General features: G+C 41.7%; 1 pseudogene; it reads right to left on the bottom strand.

Moving 5' to 3' along the window:
- Positions 1-3,128: 3,128 nt before the first annotated feature.
- Positions 3,129-19,760, bottom strand: LOC145413697 (uridine-cytidine kinase-like 1; annotated as a pseudogene).
- Positions 19,761-20,599: the final 839 nt, after the last annotated feature.

The following is a 20,599-nucleotide window of genomic DNA, read 5'->3' on the forward strand; positions in this document are numbered from 1 at the left end:
CATTAACGATCAGAATAAAACCTTATACAACAAAAACAAACACATTCATTGACTATCATGTCTGATACTCTCCCACCTGGAGTGTAAGGGCTGAGGCGAGGGATTTGGTCCACACACTCATGGTAAAGAGTGACCAGTTGCCTTCAAGTGAGTGGCATTATGTGAACAATAAACCCAACCAGCCCTCGGATGTGAACTCTTATGGGCCACATCTGGATGAAGCACCTCAACCCATTAGCCCACCAGGCATTCATAAAAACTAGTATTATAATTTAAACTAAAATCACAAGGCAGTCAAAATTAAGGATTACATAACAAAACTAAATATGATTTATAAATGACTATACTTAACACCTTCAATCCAGTGACTTATTCTATTACAGTAGTTTATTCTTGTTGTTGTGGCCCCAGCCTCATCTGGACATGAATCCAGTGGACTACAGGGTGAAGGTGCCAGCCCCAGCAGTCCACCATCCTCCTTTTGGGGGATAGGGAGGAAATTGAGGTACATTTGCATTAGCAGGCAATGAAGCCAGCTGGTTATATATGTGCCACCGCATGAAGGCACCCCTCTCCAGTACTCCAGATAATTTCATTACAGAATATAAGATGCAGGAAGAAACACAGCAACATGTTGGGGCCTGAGGCTATGCTAATACTCCATTACATTTAAGGGATCAATATTACAGGATAACGATTAGATGGACGTGTAGTGCATCCTTCAATGACATGCTGGGGGGGAGGGGTTTAAGGTTGAGAATGAAGAGTTGAGAAGAAGGATGAGACTTGAATGTACTGGTGATGTGATGAGAAGGGGTAGAGTGAGATGGCTTAAACATATGGAGAAGGTGGAGGATAACTGAGAGTTGAGGATGAGAGGTGTGCATATTGAGGGTAGGGACATGCGAGCAACACTGAAAAAAACCTGCAACAAGGTCACAGAGCGTGAACTCAGGGATGAGAGACTGAAGAGAACCTGCTAGAGACTGAGCATTGTGGAAAGGCATCATTAACTGACCAGTACCAATGCATGCAAGCATGTTGGAGCCTTAATAAATAAAAAAACAAATGGGTAAATGACCAACCTACTGCCATTGATAATACAGAACCCTACATGAATAATCTCTAGTCATCTCTTGGGGACTGAATCTATGCAAAGCTGTCCCTCTGACTGGGGTGTTCTAACCCCTGGACCACCAAGGGAAGGGGTGAATTAAGGCTGGATCCAACCCCTCCAGTTTGAAAATTTTATCCCAGAATATTTAACTGTGAAGGAGTTATTGAAGGCTATATCTAACCCCACCAGTTCTATTGTCCATATGTTTTTAGCTGACAAAGATCTGTAACCTCTTTTAGCTTAGTTGATGGCCAGGCGCAGTTAGTCTGGTGTATATATTCTACTTGTAACCAAGGAGACTCAAGTCTGCCTCATAACTAAGGCTCATCCTATTTCATACAACCATGACTTAGCATTCAAGTTGTAGGAATGACCCAATTCTATCACATAAAAACTGACTATAACAGTTTCTTCCAAACTACAGGATGGTCCATAAACTCCTTTTCCACTGCCAAGCAATTTCTTGGGTGATACAGGGATGGTTGAGTCAGCCAGTGTTATCAGTTTTTATTCTGCATCATTAATTCATTTTCTGTTTCAACTGCCACAGCCATGCCCAATCCAGCTGGTGAGCCATCGCCGCCACACACAAGACACTGCTTGGTGAGTGAAGGCTGCACCTAACCCCTCCACTCTCAAAAATATCTCAGAATAAAATGAACAAGAGGTTGCAAGAATGAAATAGAGAGTAGGCCACTGGATTGAAAGGGTTTTTTAATGCTGAATTATACAAGAGATAAATCTATATTGTACAATGGTTCTTCTTCATTATAAAATACAGAAGAGACATATATGAGCATACAAAAGGATCATCATCACCATCAACACTGGCACCATCATCACCATCTTTGGCACTATCAGCAGTATAATCACTCATCATCAATATAACTATTGTTCTCACTGCCATCATCATCATCAGCACCACCATCATCAATGTTATCTTTGGCACCACCACCATCATAACAGGCAACAACACCACAGTCATCATCATCCTAACCTTACATAAAAACCTTTCCCCCTGAATCAAATGACGTTTTCTAGTTTATTCTTGCTACTTCCAAACAACTCAGATATTCTATTCCAGAAGTCTTTATATCGCACATTTCAATATTTCACCGATCACATGGTTCAATGCCAAGGTAACACTCACTAGTTTCCAATACTTTAGGAAGATGAAAGCAATGCTGTGAGTCCTACCTGCCTGAGTGTTCACACATTCAACATAACCTTCTCATGATCAGGATAACTCTAGTGAAGTACATTATTCCTGACAACTTTATCTAGATTAGAATGTTAACTACCTGCGTCTTGCTGTCTCCAAATAACTTACTCCCTCTCACGTCAGGACAACTCTAGTCTTGTCTTCCAGTTAATGCCAGGTAATTTTATGTGGCTAAAAGTGCAGCACTGTCACCATTAACCCTCTCATGAGTGGGACAACTCTATTATTGTCTTCCAGTTGGTACCAGGTGTTTTTATGCAGCTCAAAGAGTGTTGTACTGCCACCTTTAACTCTTGTTGAGCTGCAGACCACATATGAGGCACAAATGAAGGTCTGCAAGTGCCATGCTGCAGGCCTCATACGAGATACAATTTCCATTGGTTATCAAACAATGACTCAGGGGAGGTGAACTTCCTTTCAAAGACTCAGACTGACAGGGTTAACCCTCTCATGGCTGAGACATTTCTATCATAGTCTTCCAACTGGTACCAGGTAATGTTATGTGGTTACTAGTGTAATTCTGTCACCCTTAACCCTCTCATGAATAGGACAATGCTAATTTTCTACTCTACACAACTGTGTTCAACTGAAAGTTGAGTCCCACAAACCCAAGAGTGTCAATACCTCACTAGTCCAATGGTTCGGTCCCACTGTGGCAATTCCAATGTTTCCAGAGCCAGGTTCAGTTTATAACTCTTCACTGAAGCACACATCTACTGCTGTCACAAAAGCCTGAAAGTGCTAATACTACACTGGACTGACAGTCTGATGCCAAAGAGTGTTGACAGCTCATTGATCAGATGGTTCCGTGCCAAAATAACGATCGCCAAAGTTCCCAATGCCAGGCACAATATAAAACTTTTCATTGACACAGGGATCCACGGCTGTTGTAACAATTCTCACCTTGGGAAATGCGTATGCTATGTTGTGCACACCTGAAAGGGAAGATACAAATGTTTTTAGTTACGTAGACAGTTTTCATCATCAGCACACCCACACATATGCACACAGACATGCATGCCACACCACACCACACCACACCACACACACACACACACACACACACACACACAACAAAGCAACAAAACTTACCCTGTTCAGTCATAAGCAGAGAACACAGTGATATATGTTCTTCTACAACTTCATGGTCCAATAACACTCTTATGGCCATAATGCCAGCAGCTGCCGTTGCTACTGTGGCGTCCATTAAAAAAATGTGATAGTCCTTGATGTCCTTTGGCAGTCTGAGGTAGTACAGCTGAAGAAAAAAAAACAGTACAATTTATATTATTACTATTACTGCTGTTGTTATGGGGATAGGGCAGCCTGATGATGGAAGACAGGGTGACATGGAGGCAGTTCATCTGTAACCACCCCTTCCAGGATTATAGTGTCTGGCTAAAGACAGATTATCATCATCATCATCATTATCCTAGTTTTGCCCATTACTGTACCTATTCTCTTGCTCTCTCTCACTATCTCAATGTCTCTTGAAAGTCTGTGGTAGTACAGCCCCCCTCCCCCTCCTGAAAAAATACTGTACAAAATGCAAAAATAAGTACCTTTATTACAATAATGCTTCTGGCGACTTCAGTGGTGAGTAAATAAAGGCGTGACCCATTCAACTGGGCTGACACTAATCAACTGCTCCTCCTATCAGTTTTTTCTTGCTCCCTGAACCTTACCTCACTCCCTCTGAGAACATGACGAAGTCTGGATCATCATCATGATTAAAAAAATCATTACAGCCACCACCACCACCACCATTATTCAGTAACCTTACACATAAAGCATAAGAACAGGAGACTAATTATCATGATCATTATCACTGTTGGTGGTAGGTGGTGGCGACCATCATCCACTCACTTGATGTAGTGCTGCCTACTTCTTCCTTAGCCTTTATCATTCTTTTTCTGTGCCTCCCCTCCTCTCTTCCTATTTCTCGCATCTTTCCTGTCACTTCTTATTGCTTTTCTTTCCTTTACAGGTGGCTTTACATTGAGTGACAAGCCATATGGTTTCCTGTAAGCCAAGAAACCATTTACAACGCTGGGTGGCAACCATATAACCAAACCATACGTGCTCCCTACGTGTGAACAAGTGGGTTGGTGGAGGGTTAGTGCCCCTCCCCTTAAAACAAATAACTCAAAGTCAAATGGCCACCCCTTAAGGGATTATGGTGTCTGGCAATAGATAGATAGATTATCACTGTGACAATAAGTCAAGTTGGGGGGTCAACTGTAGTTAACTCCTTCAGTCATATTATCTTGCTTCATTGCTAGTACTGTCGGACATTCCCACATGTACTACACTGCAGGGCACACTTGTAGAACTGACAGGTATGATGTGGCCTTCATTTACTCATTATTAAAGCTCTGTCCTAAGCTTAAAAAACTGACCACATGTAGGAAGAATGTTCACCATCATTATCCAGACCTCTTTTCCCACCCTAGGAAGGGATGAGGTAGTATCCACACAGCCAGAGGAGACTTGAAAGAATGAGATCACACAAAAACTAACCAAAGCAAGACAAGCATATCAATAATACTGTAAATCAATGAATGTTGCTGTGGCCCTGTGCTCATCTTGACATGAGGTCAGTGGAATACATGCAGAAGTTGCCCTTCTCCTGCAGTTCACCATGCTAAGGGATAGGGAGGCAGCTGAGGGATGTCTCCATAATGAGGCAGAGAAGCCACTTGATTACACTGACACTGTCACTGGATTGAAGGGGTTAGTGAATGATGTATCTAACCCATCACATTTGAAACCTCCCCTACACCTTGTAAAGTTGCCCTAAAAAATAAAAAATAAAAAATAAATAAATAAATAAAAAATAAAGTGGCATAGCCAGACCCTGTCAAACTGGTGGGCCAAGGTGGAAGTGGCCCATTGCTACACAATGGGCACACATTTAAATAGATAAGTTTCAGATGGGGTGCCAGTGAGGAGGGCCAAAAAATGCATGGGGAAGCCAAGGCTGTCCTGAGGCTCTGCCACTGGCCTATGGGTACCATTATCCAGGGGGATTCTGTTCCAACTAATGCCACATCATTTTACCTCTGGCTCTCCTGTGTCAAGGTTCGTCTGGATGAGAATCTTGCCAATCCTAACGTCCTTCAACACCTCACACAAAGCGTTTTCCATTGTCTCCCCTGCCCGTAAAATTGAAACACCACAAATCTATTCTGTGGCAATTCGTTTTCCTTCATACGGGATTCCCTGGGGTGTTTCCACAGTCACGTCCTGCTGGGGAGAAGGAGTAGAATCATCATCATCATCAAAATACCACAAATCTCTATGGTGAATTACTTTCTTTCACAAGGGATTTAATTATACAGGAATACCCCGGTTTAACAATGCAACTGGTTCAGTAAAAACCCATTGCTAGGCAGGGTACCATATCTCAGGGTGTATTTAACATGTGAAGTATAGGGATGTGTTTTTAAGCCTTAGGTTTACCCCTCAACCAAGTCCTAAACCTATCCAAATGAGTCCAAAAACAAGTTTCTAGCTAACTTAAACCTCCAAATAACTTTAAAACAAGCTAAACTAAGCCTAAAAGCAGTTTATAACTCACCTAAACCCAAAAATAAAATGTGAAAATCATCAAAAATAAGGCTGGAAAAAATCAAACTTGGTAAACTGTACCCCAATATGACAATGCTCACCCCACCTATGACTAACTATCTATCTATCTATTGCCAGATGCCTCAATCCCGTACGGGGTGGCCACAAATAAACTGCCTCCATATCGCCCTGCCCCCAACTCACACCCCCCTCTCTCATATACCTCTCCACTCCATCTCTCCATCTCATCCTCAGCCTCCCCCTCCCTCTACCCCCCTCCACCTCACTCACATACACTCTCCTCGTCAGTCTCTCACCCTCCATATGGCCAAACCACCTCAGTGTGTTCCTTCTAACGCTTCCTATCACATCCACATCAACACCACAACGCTCCTTTATATCCTCATTTGTCAGTCTGTCTCTCCATGTGACTCCACAGGCTACTCTTAAATAACTCATTTCCACTGCTCTCACTCTTGACTTGTGTCCTTCCAACAACGTCCAAGCTTCACTTCCATACGTTAGAGTTGGTATCACAATACTGTCATGTAGTAACTTTTTCACTTCCATGCTCACTTCCCTGCTTCTTATCACTGCTTTCAAGGAACCAGCAACCTTTCTTCCCTGCTGTACCCTTTCAAGCACTTCACCCTCCAAACTTCCATCCTTGCTCATCACACTCCCTAGTACTTAAACGTACTCCCATTTTCCATTTCCTCACCATCTGACCTCACTGTACATTCACTGACTTCACCTCTCTCAAAGACCATCACTTTACTCTTCCCTACATTCACCTTTAGATTCCGTTTCTTACACACTCTCCCAAACTCATCCACCAAGCCTTGCAGCTCCCCTTCATCTTCACTCAACAACACAGTATCATCTGCAAACAACAGTACAGGGAGTTTCCAAACACTACCCTCTCTCACCAGGGCCACTCCAACATCCACTACCCTACCTTGTACCTCTTTTATTACCCCATCCATGTACAGATTGAACAACCATGGAGACATGACACATCCCTGTTTCAACCCAACCTTCAGAGAGAAAAATTCACTCAGTTCACCATCCACACGCACTGCAGCCTTAGCACCATCGTACATACTCTTCACAGCATTCAACAACTTCCCATCTACTCCATATATTCTTAATACTTTCCACAATCCTTGTCTATCCACCCTGTCATATGCTTTCTCCAAATCCATGAAAGCCACATACAACTTCTTTCCCTTCTCTAGAAACTTTTCCACTAAAGATCTACGAATGAATATCTGATCTACACAACCTCTTCCCTTCCTAAAGCCTCCCTGATCTTCTCCAACTAATTCCTATGACTAAAACACTCCAACTAATTCCTATGACTAAAACACATTAATCTAAGTCTAAAAAACAGTTTACAAATCAACCTTAACACAAAATTTAAGTCTAAAATATCACCAAAATCAGTTTAAAAAAACAAAACCCATTGCCATACTGGGGTCTGGCCAGCGTTAGGTGGGGTATGGTGGTTTTTCTACCCCCATCGCTATGCCGGGGTTTCACGTACATGTATAGGCATATGACATCTTGGGGTCTGCCTGTAATAATACTAATACTTACACTAATAATAATAATAATAATAACAAAAATAATTCCTGGTAGGTGGGGGTGCTCACTATCCACTCACTCAATGTAGTGCTGCTTTGTTATCAGCCCTTTCGTCTCGTACTTCCTTCCTCTTCTGTCGTTCTTTCCTTCATTCTTTCTACTTTCTTCTGCCTATGGGTGACTTTACTCTCCCTCTTCAATCTTTCTTTCCTTCATTCTTTCCCCATCCTTCTGCCTGTGGGTGACTCTACACTACTGACAAGCCAAATGGTTTCCTGTACACCAGGAAACCATTTACTACGCTGGGTGGTGACCATATAACCAAATTATGGCGCCTGGTGGTTTAGTGGGTAATTAAGGCGCTCCAATTTAGGGGACATGTTATATGCTGGAGGTGTGGCTGGAGCTAGCTCTGTGGCTAGAGGAAGGAGTGGCTGGAGGAAATTCAGGGAGCTGTTGCCTCTCCTGACTCTGAGAGGGTTCTCCTTCCTTGCTAAGGGATCTATGTATGCAGCATGTGGTAGGAGTGTAATGCTGTATGGTAGTATGAACTAGGCAGTAAAGGAAGAGGATATCTGGAGGCTCAAATGTACAGATATGACAATGATCAGATGGGTGCGTAGTGCATCCTTGAATGTGAGGCCTGTGGGAGCTTGGATTACGATTGGCAAGTTGAAAGGAAGGATGGGACTAGTGTGTATTGGTGATGTACTGAGGAGGGGTGATGATGTGGGGTAGACTGAGATGGTCTCAGCATGTTGGGAGGATGGATGATGACAACTGGGCGTGGAAGGTGAGGAGTGTGAATATCAGGGGTAGGGCTGAGATGGGCGGACCAAAAAAGACCTGGGACAAGGTCACAGAGCATGACCTCTGGGATAAAGGACTGAACAGAGAGGCTGCCAGAGATCAAGAAGCATGGAAAACTGCCATTAGGTAACCAAGGCTGACATATGCAAGCATGTTGGAACCTTTATAAATGATACGACTAAACCCATTGGTCTTCATTACAGCTCTCCTCAGATCACAGCTTCTTGAAGAGAAAAAACAAAAGACCTACTGTAAATGGAGGTAAAGATGGGGAGATGGCAATTTTAGGCCAAGATAAAATGAAAAGGGTGAGTTTTCAAAAGCCATCTATCTCTGAGACATACCGTAAATGGAAGTAGAGTCAGCGCGTGTTCTATCACCAGACGAATCAACCTCTTGGAGTAGAAGATGAATTCATCCCTGGGAGTGTCCTTATTGCGAATGAACGTGTGCAGTCCACGAATTTGTGGCGTTGATGGCAGGAGATGGAGGGAATTTGGTCTTGCAATGCCAAAATTGGCGTTTGCTAGCTTCTCTCGCAGCTTGAAGCCCCTCTGAAGAACATACGACCAGCATCACATCCTAGTGTCATTCTAATGTTTGAACTCAGCATTCAAGATGGACAGATGGCAATTTTAAGTCTAGTGAATTCAAGATGGGCAGATGGTAATTTTTAAGTCTAGTCAATTCAAGATGGGCAGATGGCTATTTTAAGTCTAGTCAATTCAAGATGGGCAGATGGCAATTTTAAGTCTAGTCAATTCAAGATGGGCAGATGGTAATTTTTAAGTCTAGTCAATTCAAGATGGGCAGATGGCTATTTTAAGTCTAGTCAATTCAAGATGGGCAGATGGTAATTTTTAAGTCTAGTCAATTCAAGATGGGCAGATGGCAATTTTAAGTCAATTCAGAGGAAAAAGGGGTTTAGGATTATTATTATTACCTGTTGTAGTTGTGTCATGACATTTTGAGCAATGAGATTTATGGCAACTTCATTCTCACCTCCTCTTGGCACAATGATGTCTGCATGGACCTGAGAATAAGAAGAAAGTAACCATCATCATTATTTATTTATCATTATCATTCTCTCTCTCTCTCTCTCATTCTGTATAGGTAATTAAGGTATCACCATAATGGTATAATAATAATAATCATCATCAGCTGATGGAGTAGAGAGGTATATGAGGGAGGGGGGTGTATACTGAGAGCAAGGCAATGAAATGGCGACATGGAGGCAATTCGTTTGTGGCCATCCCGTATGGGATTGAGGCGTCTGGCAATAGATAGATGCCTGTAGACAGATCATCAACTGAGAACATGAAGAAAGTATTTATCATCATTAACCTTTCATCATCACTTACTCTTTCAGTATAGGTAATTAATGTACCACCATAATACTGTAATCCATCCATCCACCCATCATCCAATCCCAATGTTGCCCCATGAGGAGTGTAGGAGTGCAGGCCAGGCAAGTTGGTCCTGACATTTAAGATGAGTGACCAGCCTCACTCATCCCTGAGTGGCATTACATGATCAATATACCCCAGCCACCCACTGGATATAAACCTACACCGGCTCATTCTGATTGGAGCGCTGTAATTACTCACTGTACCACCAAGTGCCATAATTTGGTTATATGATTATCACCCAGCATAGTAAATGGTTTCCTGGTGTACAGGAAACCATTTGGCTTGTCACTCACTGCAGTGTCACCCACAGGCAGAAGGAAGGGGAAAGAATGAAGGAAAGACAGAAGAGGAAGGAAGGAAGAGAGGAAAGGGCAGACACACAAAGTAGCACAACGTCAAGTGAGTGCCCCACCTACCACATAATACTGTAATACTACTACTACTACTACTAATAATAATAATCTATCTATCTATCCATTGCGAGACGCATTAATCCTGTAAGGGGTGGCCACAAACAAAGCACCTCCATGCCACCCTGTTCCCTTTGATATCACTGCCCTCCCCCCAGTTCACACCCCTCTCTCACATACCTCTACACTCCATCCCTCCATCTCATCCTTGGCCTCCTCCTTCCTCTCCCCCCCTTCACCTCACTCACATACACTCTCCTTGTTAGTCTCTCACTCTCCATCCACTCCACATGGCCAAATCACCTCAGCCTATTTCTCTTAACGCTTTCTATCAGATCCACATCCACGCTACAACGTTCCTTCACTTCCTCATTTGTCAGCCTGTCTCTCCATGTGACTCCACAGGCTCCTCTTAAATAACTCATTTCCACTGCTCTCACTCTTGACTTGTGTCCCTCCAACAAGGTCCAAGCTTCACTTCCATACGTTAGAGTTGGTATCACAATACTATCATGCAGCAACTTATTTACTTAAAGCAACTTTTTTACTTAAATGCTCACTTCTCTATTTCTTATCACTGCATTCAAAGAACCAGCAGCCTTTCTTCCTTGTTGCATCATCTCATGCACTGCATCCTCCAAACCTCCATCCTTACTCATCACACTACCCAAGTACTAATGGACTCACATTTTACACTTCCTCATCAACCAACCTTACTGTGCAGTCAGTGACATCATTTCTCTTGAAGACAATAACTTTACTCATCCTTACATTCACCTTTAGATTCAATTTCTTACACACTCTCCCAAACTCATTCATCATCATCATCATCATCATTCTTCTTCCCCCCCCCTCCTCTCTCCCACCTCTCTCTAACATAGGCAGTTCATTATTATCACCACCATCCCAACTTCTATTACCAATGAAATTTGGAGTGAGGGAAGTTATACAAACATCCTTCTCTTCCTCCTCATCATTATTATAATATTTCCTGACATGAAAAGGAAAAAGATATATTGACAACATCTAGTAACTTAAATAATGCTTAACCATGCAACTGAGTCCTACACAGACCATACAGATCTAGAGGTCCTTATCACAGAGGTATCAACACACTGTACATACATATTAGTCAAGTGCTAGATTCACAAACTGCATGTACTCTTCTGAGTTGCTACATCACAAGAATGTTTTTGTTGTTGTTGTACCCCAGGCTCATCTGAACATGAACCCTGTGTATTGTAGTCTGCAGCAGTCCAACACCCTTCTTTTGGGGAAGATGGATAAAGCTGTTACTATAACCAGCCAGTGGTGCCACCCAGTTACATTGGCGTCACCATACAAAGGTGCCCATCTCCACCACCACAAACTGTTACATAGGTGCCACAGATCCAGAGGTCCTTACCATAGAAGGGGCAATGTAGTAGTCAAATGCAGGCTTGACAAACTTGAAGTATTGTTTCAACACACCATCCAGTTCTCTCCCTCGCTCTGCAATGTCCTGCTGCAATCGGCGAACCAGTCTTTCATCTGAATCAGTGTCAACAAATACCTTCATGTCTAGTAACTGCTGAAAGAAATTAGGTTATTATTATTATTATTATTATCACCATAATCATCATCATAGAATCCTGTGTTGCCCCATGAGGAGTGTAGGAGCCCGGGGCTAAGCAAGTTGGTCCTGACACTAATACGAGAGTGACCAGCCTCACTCATCCCTGAGTGGCATTACGTGAGCAATAAACCCCAACCATCCCTTGGATATAAACCTGCACTGGCTCAATCCGATTGGAGTGCCTTAATTACCCACTAAACCACCAGGCACCATAATTTGGTTACAGGGTTACCACCCAGTGAAGTAAATGGTTTCCTGGTGTACAAAACTGGGAATAAAGCCACTGCTATTTTAATAACGATGGTGGTAATGCCATTACTTGTTTTAGCTAGTAGCAGAACTGAGAATGCCGCTACTTTTTGGCCGTACTCACACGTTACTGCGCTCCTCACTACTCAAACGACGAATACAGGTCCGGAGTTGGTGAGTACTGTACATACAGATATGCTGACGGTTTGGTTGTATTAATGACGAAAAATAATACTTTTGTTAGTTCTGTCAGTTAATGATGTTTGTTCTACATTACATCAGTAATTTATTAATTATTATTTATTAGTTATGTGCAATAATTAGACAGGAATTTGCTAGTTAATTATCAATTGTTTAAATTAAGTAAAGATAAATAAGGATGTCAGCTAGATGTAGGCAAAGCTAACACACACACACACACACACACACACACACACACACACACACACACACACACACACACACACACCTCTAACTATCCCCGTCTCTAACTCCCGCTCTCTCTCTCACTCTCTCAGACTAACTCTTACTCACTATGTTATTGTTTCGTAACAGTATGTTACTTACAGCTTAAAGTAATGGAAAAAACATTGATGTTGTATAAATAGCCTTTAAAAGAAAGCCCTAGTTCATTTTTTCTTTCGTTTTCATACATACAGTATATTAAATAGGTATCACTGAAAATATAAATCTATATACTGTAGTATGTATCAATGGTAGGCCACATTTTTTTGTCTTTAATTTACGTATGTTACTTTCAGTAGGTATACTAGGTAACAATGTAAAAGAACGTGTGTTATATTATACAGTAAATAGCTTTTTCCTGTACCTTCGGCTCTAAGCTTCATTAAAGTGACACCGACATGTATATGATTTTTTTTTTTTTTTTTAAATATAAGTATATACTGACATTACTGGTACACAACATAACCACTCAGACTGACTAATATTATCAAAATAGTATATACTGTATTGCTATACAACAGATTTTTGTTAACCTTTCCTTCATGTACCTTTTTCTTATCCAACGTAGCAGAAGCGCCGCTACATTTCATATCAAGTAGCGAAACCAGTAACGCAACTACTTTTTCGAGCTAGTAACGGGAATGGGAGCGCCATTACTTTTTATTAGTAGCGTTCCCAGCATTGCTGGTGTACAGGAAACCATTTGGCTTGTCACTCAGTGTAGTCACCCATAGGCAGAAGGAAGAGGAATGAATGAAGGAAAGAAAGACAGAAGAGGGAATGTAAAGTCACCCGTAGGCAGAAGGAAGAGAAGAGAATGACGGAAAGAAAAACAGAAGAGGGAGAAAGGAAGGAAGAGAGGAACAGGCAGACACCCAAAGCAGCACTACATTAAGTGAGTGGATGGTGAGTATTTTTGGTTGGTGGGGGCGCTCACCATCCACTCACTCGATGTAGAGATGCTCTTGGGTACCTGCCCTTTTCCCTCTTCCTTCCTTCTTTCCATCCTTCCTCTTCTGTCTTTCATTTCTTCATTCTTTCCTCTTCCTTCTGCCTATGTGTGTCTCTAAACTGAGTGACAAGCCACATGGTTTCCCGTACACCAGGAAACCATTTACTGTACTATGCTGGGTGGTAACCATATAACCAAATTATGGCACCTGGTGGTTTAGTGGGTAACTAAGGTGCTCAAATCGGATTGAGCCTGTGCAGGTTTATATCCAAGAAGTGGTTGGGGTTTATTGCTAATGTAATGCCACTCAGGGATGAGTGAGGCTGGTCACTCTCATCTTAAATGTCAGGACCAACTTGCCTAGCCCCGGGCTCCTACGCTCCTCTTGGGCCAATGGAGAATTGGATGATGAATGAATGAATGAATGTAGAGCAACAGTATTGTCTTTATCTGCCACTAAGCTATGTGGAATAAGCTGCAAAAGGACAAAAATCTGGGCCAAGTTAAGATGAAAGAACTACAGACCACCACACCTACCTTCAAAACATCCGGAGAGTAGAACGCCAAGATGCCTTCAAAGATTATCACATTGGCTCCATACATGGTTTTCTGAAAAAAATATAAATAAATAAATAATTAAATAAAAATAAATACATCATCACCACCAACACCACCACCATCACTGCATTTATATCACCACCAGAATCATCATCTGCTACATACAGCTTTATATCATCATCACCATCTGCTCCGTACACCTTATATCACCACCACCACCACCACCACCACCACCACCATCATCATCATCTGCTACATACAGCTTTATATCATCACCACCATCTGCTCCGTACACCTTATATCACCACCACCACCACCATCATCATCATCTGCTACATACAGCTTTATATCATCATCACCATCTGCTCCGTACACCTTATATCACCACCACCACCACCACCATCTGCTCCAAACATTGTTTTTTGAGTTACAATACAGCGTATGAACATTAAGTTATTAGGGCAGTATATATCATCACCATTTGCTCCAAGCACTGTTTTCTAAGAGGCAGCTACAATATGGTGTAACTTTCATCATCACCACCACCACCACCGCCTAAGGATGGAGTACAGTAGGATGTGGTAAAGCACAATACAGTGAGAAGTACAATCGGAATGCCAAGTGAAATAGGCCACACATTCATCCACTTATCATTCAAACTCCCCATTATCAGCCCAAGAATAACCTCCTGAAGTCTGTGTAGTGCAATCCCAGTTAACCAGGAAGCTTGGGAAATTTACCTTCCTGGTTACTGATTTTTCCTGGGTATCAGATATATAGTCTTATACAGAAGGCTCTCGATCTTCAACTGATTTTGGGACCGAAAAAACTGATCAAAATGCGATTTATCAAAGTGCAAATTGATAAACTTATGGAAAATAAATGAATGGGACCGGCGTGTTGTCGACAAACTTAAACCAACTTTTAAGTATACACTTATATCCACCCAAAATCATAACACAACCATATAAGTGTTTACATTTAGTACATATTTACTTACTGTTAGCAAGAAAAGCAAGAAATACAGGCTGCATTCACTTTAAAATAGAAAGAATGAAGCTTATGTGGTAGAGCGTTGGTTCTGGTTCCGAGACAATTCGCCGTCAAGCCAATTCCCCATCAGACAATTCGCCTTCAAAACATGAATGATTCACTGTCAGGACAATTTGAACCCTGGACAATTCCCTGTCATTCTATAAACAGTGTAGTTATTATTAATTAATCAATACTTTAATAACTATATTTCAGGGGGATCCATCAAAGTCTATGTTCAATAGCGTAGGCTTTGGGTATTATTTATCTGTTGCACCTTTAGCCAATAATTAACTAGTTTCTTCCTTGCTGTAGTCGCCTTTGAATTATATTTTAGCATCACCCATAGCTGTCTTCATTAATGACAGCGAATTGCTCCGAAACCTTGGTTCCAAGGCAGTGGTTGAGTCACTGCTGCCTGCCACCACTCCCACCCTCGCTGCCATCACTCGTCTTCGCCCCAACCCTGCTTGAGTGATCACCTGCTTCCTTGTCCTTGTCCCAATCACCATGGCCACTGCTGTTGATGCTTCCACTGTAACTTCGATGAAAGCGAGCAAAGAACAGGTACTGAAGTCACAAAAAAGATTTCAAATGTTTGAAAGAGGGCAAGCTTCACCAAGTGACGGTAGGTGGCATGACAGATGAACAGATGAGCATCGACTTGCACTCGCAACCCGGCCTGAGTGATCGAAGCACGGCTTTTGAAATCCAAGCACAAATTTTGGACGAGCGGGCGAGTCCGATCGAAGTACAAAATATCGAAGTAAGGTTAATCGAATATCGAGAGCCTTCTGTACTGTACACAGGTTGTATCACTGCAGTATATACCCCTTGTATCCAGGACCACACTAATAGATTCCATTTGATACATAACCTCACACTAAACAAACCCATAGATGTTAACACATGTGATGGCAGTGTCTTGCAGTAGTGCAAGATGCACACAGTAAGTCCATTTTGTTAAATACTGTATTTCATAAAACATGGAAAAATAAACTAAATTAATAAATCTTCAGCATTTATTGGTGAATTGATGATCTGGAAAGAAATGCTATACAGTGGCATTATCAACGCTCCCTTGCTCACAGTTGTGGATATGGCCACGGCCCACCCATTTATTTCTGACCTGACTGCCTCACTCCACCCCTCACTCGCCACTCAGCTGTTATGCACATAATACAATACATATGAATTGCAAGCACAGTAATTTTACCCAACAAAACAAACCTTCATTTCTAACAGCTACATTGAACTTCTCTGCCCGTGCAAATGCATTCTAAGATGATGTATAACTTCATATTAGAATGCATTTGTGCTGGCAGACAAGATAAAATCTAGCTGATAGAAATGAAGGTTTGTTTTGTTGCATACAACTACTGTGCTTGCAATTCCTGTGTATTTATTGTATAAACCGCAAAACGGCTGAGTGGCGAGTGAGGGGTGGAGTGACAGCAGTCAGGTGAGAAATAAATGGGCGCACCACGGCAAGGAAGCTGTGATAATTCTATGGTATAACACATCTTCTGAAATCATCAGTTCACTAATGAATGCTCAAGATTTGTTTGTATAGTTAGTTTTCCATGTTTTTATGAATGAAATAATAATATTTAACAAAATGGGCTTGCCAATGTACTGTAAGATGCTGGAAGCTTTTGGTGTAGAAGTGAGACCTGAGCAGTAAAGGAAGACGATATTCACAGGCTCAAACGTACAGAAAAGATGATGATTAGGTGGATGTGCCGTGCGTCCTTGAGTGCAAGGTCTGAGGGGGGCTAGGTTTATGATGGAAGAGTTAAGAGATGGGATGGGACAGTAGTGTATTGGTGTTATGATAAGGAGAGGTAGACTGAGATGGTTTGGGCATATGAAATGGATGGGGGATGATAACTGGGTGCAGAAAGTGAGAAGTGTTAATGTTGGTGGAAGGGATGTGAGAGGCAGACCGACAAAGACCTGGGACGAGGTCACTGAGTGTGACCTCAGGGTTACAGGTTGAAACAAGGATGCTGCCAGAGATTGGGCAGCATGGAGAGCTACCATTAGGCTAGGTGACCACGGCCGATGCACGCAAGCATGTTGGAGCCTTCAAAAACGAAAACATGGTAATGTCCATAAGCATACTGTCATTTAGATGATCCATGATGGTGTTGCTACTGTCTGGGATAAATTGTGGGACATCATTACAACAGAGTTTAAGGTTGCTGTGTGACATGTTGCTCAAAACCTTGACTGTTTTGGATGTTCTTATGATTTACACGTCCACTGCTGAGAGTCTCACTGACAGTACTGTATATATCTCTTAACTCTCTCCCATTCCCTGAAGATGTAGACTGCATTAAAAGGGCAACTTCAGCCTGCAGTCCACCAGCTTCAGGTTTCAGATGAGCCTTTGCCACAACTACAAAAACCTTCTTACCACATCCATTCATATATACGGTATATATATACCGTATATATATATATATATATATATATATATATATATATATATATATATATATATAAAACTATACAGCTTACCATCTTTGTTTCTTTGAATGTGTGACAAATCTGAATACCGGTAAATCAACCTTCTTACCCTAACCAAAGTGTCTGTTTCTTGTGGATGTGTTACAAAGTTGTATACCGAAATTTGAACATTCATACCACAACCATCCCACAGACTTAAACCCCATAAAAACACACTGTATAACTCACCGTCTTGGTTTCTCTTGAGTGTGTGACAAAGTTGTATATTGGGACTTCCACCTTCTTGCCTTCCTTTAGCCGCACCAAAGTCTTTGCTACCAGTTCAAAATCAAAGGCATCAGGGTGGTCGAAGTTGTATTCATTCTTTGCTGCCTCTTCATGTTGCTTCTCTGAGAGTACCTGGACAGACAGACAAATAGAGATAGATAGAAAGTAGACAGATAGACAGACAGATAGACAGACTGATAGACAAAGATACAGACATAATATACTGTAAATTTCTACTTTTCCAAAATAATTTTTTTCCTACTTTTTTAAATGTAATATACAGGTATTTAACTTTTAATCCTCATTTCTTATGTAAATGCCTCATTTCCAAAATCAACGGAATCATGTAAAAAAAAAAAAAAACACCAGAAAAACCCTGGCTTCCAAACTGCCACTCTCTCTTAACACGTACCTTATAGAAAGAATCAAGGGAGAGTAGTGTCACCCAAGGTACATCAAGCTCTTCTATAATTTTCCGGGCAACGGTTGTCTTTCCTGAAGCACTGCCACCACACACACCTTAGGAAAAAAATATATATATATATCATCATTGCACACAACTTGAACCCTGTTTCCTCCCCCCCAAAAAAAATAAAAACGAAACACCACCATTATCATCAGCCCAAAGATATAAATAGCCAAATAGCCTATCCTGTAAAAACAAAAATAATATACATGGAGAAATAAATAGTTTCATATGTAATACATAATAGCATTATGTGAATCTGACCATCATCATCATCATCATCAATGCTATTCCATTTTGTACCAGGTCATTTATACTCTCCATCATGCTTGCATACATTGACCTTGGTCACCTAATGGTAGCTCTCTCCACGCTGTTCAATCTCTGGCTGCCTCCCTATCCAGTTCCTTATGCCTGAGGTCACAGTCTATGACCCTGTCCCAGGTCTTTCTTTGTCTCTTGCAATCCTATCCCAACATTCACACTTCTCACCTTCCACACTCAACTGTCATCCTCCACATACATCACTACCCTCATTAGGCCATGCACAATTTAAAAAATAATAATAACAGTTTAAAATAGAGGTTATTATAATCATCATCATCATTTCATAGATGCATGGTGTACCCCTTTCACAAAATAAAAATATTCCTTTACTAAAGAGAGGTGAGGAATTGGAAAATGTGAGTACGTTTAAGTACTTGGGTAGTGTGATGTGTAAGGATGGAGGTTTGGAGGGTGCAGTGCTTGAAAGGATACAACAAGGAAGAAAGGTTGCTGGTTCCTTGAGAGCAGCGATAAGAAACAGGGAAGTGAGCATGGAAGTGAAAAAGTTACTACATGACAGTATTGTGATACCAACTCTAACGTATGGAAGTGAAGCTTAGACATTGTTGGAAGGACACAAGTCAAGAGTGAGAACAGTAGAAATGAGTTATTTAAGAGGAGCCTGTGGAGTCACATGGAGAGACAGACTGACAAATGAGGATATAAAGGAGCGTTGTGGTGTGGATGTGGATGTGATAGGAAGCGTTATGAGGAACACAATGAGGTGGTTTGGCCATGTGGAGAGGATGGAGAGTGAAAGACTGACAAAGAGAGTGTATGTGAGGGAGGTGGAGGGGGGAAGAGGGAGGGGGAGGCCAAGGATGAAATGGAGGGATGGGGTGGAGAGGTATATGAGGGAGGGGTGTGTGAGTTGGGAGCAGGGCAGTGAAATGGCGGGGGACAGGGCGACGTGGAGGCGATTTGTTTGTGGCCACCCCAAACGGGATTGAGGCGTCTGGCAACAGATAGATAGATAAATGTTGCTCCACTCATCCTTGGTCTCCCCCTCCCCATCTCCCTCCCTACTCTCCATCTCACTCACTCTCCTAGTCAGTCTCTCATTCTCCATCTTCTCTTCACACCCACCTGAATATTTTACATTCATGTTGCTCCACTCATCCTTGGTCTATCCCTCCCCATCTCCCTCCCTACTGTACTCTCCATCTCACTCTCCTAGTCAGTCTCTCATTCTCCATCCTCTCTTCACACCCACCTGAATATGCTGCACTCATGTTGCTCCACTCATCCTTGGTCTACCCCTCCCCAAATGAGTCTATTAGGTGGTGCTGTGTATCTATCAATCTATCTATCTGTCTGTCTATCTATCTATCTATGTCTATCTACTGTGTTCATCTGTGGGCAAAATGAATCTATTACGTGGCGCTGTCTCTATCTATCTATCAGTCTATCTATCTATCTATCTATTGCTTGAAAGTGGTTAATGCAACAAAACAATGACGATTTTCCAACTCTTGTCTTTGCACTGATCTGTGGCCAAAATGAATCTTTTAAATGGTGCTGTGTATCTATCTGTGCATCTATCTATCTATCTATGTCTATCTATCTATCTGGCTGTCTATCTATCTGTCTGTCTATCTATCTATCTACCTATCTATTGCTTGAGCAGTGAGGCACACTCAGGGCCAATTCTGTTTTCACACTGATCAGCGAGTGGGTATAAATGCATCAAATATTGCTATCTATCCACCTATCTCTCTATCTATTTTTCTAACAGTACAATATATCTACCTATCTATCTATCTATCTATTTTTAACACTATAGTCTATTTATCTATTTACTAGATAGCTCTGATCAGTGAGTGAATATAAATGCATCAAGTATTGCTATCTATCTATCTATCTATTTTTCTAACAGTACAGTATATCTATCTATCTATCTATTTTTAACCCTACAATCTATCTATCAATCCATGTACTAAACAGCTCTTTCTATATATCCCTTAGGCTGCTTTGTCTATACTGTAATATAAAACCCAGGCCAGATATACATAAACAATACACTGCTTCCCTTACCTGGTACATGTTATTAAACCCAGGATGGTCAGGGTCG

Source organism: Coenobita brevimanus, chromosome 97 (assembly GCF_032717465.1).
Source record: "Coenobita brevimanus isolate Jiangsu-jjx chromosome 97, ASM3271746v2, whole genome shotgun sequence".
Taxonomy (NCBI): Eukaryota; Metazoa; Arthropoda; class Malacostraca; order Decapoda; family Coenobitidae; genus Coenobita; species Coenobita brevimanus.